Source organism: Mandrillus leucophaeus, unplaced genomic scaffold (assembly GCF_000951045.1).
Source record: "Mandrillus leucophaeus isolate KB7577 unplaced genomic scaffold, Mleu.le_1.0 Scaffold105, whole genome shotgun sequence".
Taxonomy (NCBI): domain Eukaryota; kingdom Metazoa; phylum Chordata; class Mammalia; order Primates; family Cercopithecidae; genus Mandrillus; species Mandrillus leucophaeus.
In genome coordinates, this window is record NW_012098654.1 from 3,026,330 (window position 1) to 3,027,448 (window position 1,119).

Genomic DNA, 1,119 nt, shown 5'->3' on the forward strand with positions numbered 1-1,119 from the left:
GCAAGGGCAATAGAGACAATGGGACAGCACAGTCCCTTGAGGAGGCTGAGGACTGAGAACACGGCCGATGGGATTCAGACACCATCTCCGAATCCCACCTCCCGCCCGCACCCGAGGACGGCAGATGCTGTATAAATAATCGCTGCACAAACGGAGGAATGACCCCAAGGCCTGGAAACAGCCTGGGAGGATCCACAGCTCCAACCCTGCCTGTGTCATGACCCTACACCATCCAGGTCTCAGGCTTGTGGATAGAAAAGAAATGGTGGAGATAATGCCCGTTCCTAAAGCTATGATGACGACATGAGGTTAAAATACGTAAAAACCTCAACACAGTGACTAGCACGAGATCTGTTATTACAAACATTATTCATAAAAATTTACTTGGCTTCATGCTTTGCAGAAAAAGTGTGTTCACAAAGTAGAAAGAAAAATCCAGCCTTAGAACCAAGAATCTTGACAAGATCAGGAAAAGCTTCTCCCTTTCCCCGCCTCCTGCTCCGAGGTTTTCCCGCTGCCTCCCGGGAAAGGCGGGACTCTTCCACCACCTTGTGGACACTCAAGGATGGCAGGTGAGCAGGCACCCACCACCTCACACCAGCTTTCCTCTGCACTATTGGAGCCTGTTATTCTGGGTCCGACTGGGTCTCTCTAGGCCTACACTGCACGTGTCCGGTCTCCATCCTCTGTTCCTCTCTGGGCTGCGGCAGGGGATGGGGTTCCCGTGCCCTCCTGGCTGCCTGCTGGTCCCCGTGTATGTGGCAGGGCTGCAGCAGTCCCCTGTTTTCCTTAGACCCTGCCGTGGAGTTGGTGGGGCTCCTGCCTCCCTGGGGCCCTGGCTGGCTCCGTAGACTCCTCCAGGTCTCTCTGCCAAAGTCCCCCCAGCCAGCCTCCTAGCCCGACTGTCCTTCCCACACTGAGGCTGAGGGTCCCCCCACCCCACATCATGTGCCTGCGCCACGGGGCCATTGCAGCTTCAGCTCTGCATCCAGGCACCAAATGGGAGCCACAGGAGCTCACAGGGCAAATTAGAGCCCCCAGAGTTCTGATCCCCCAGCCGGGCTGCGGCCGCTGTGTTGGCGTGTGGGGGCTCTGCCCAGAACAAACTCTGCCACGACA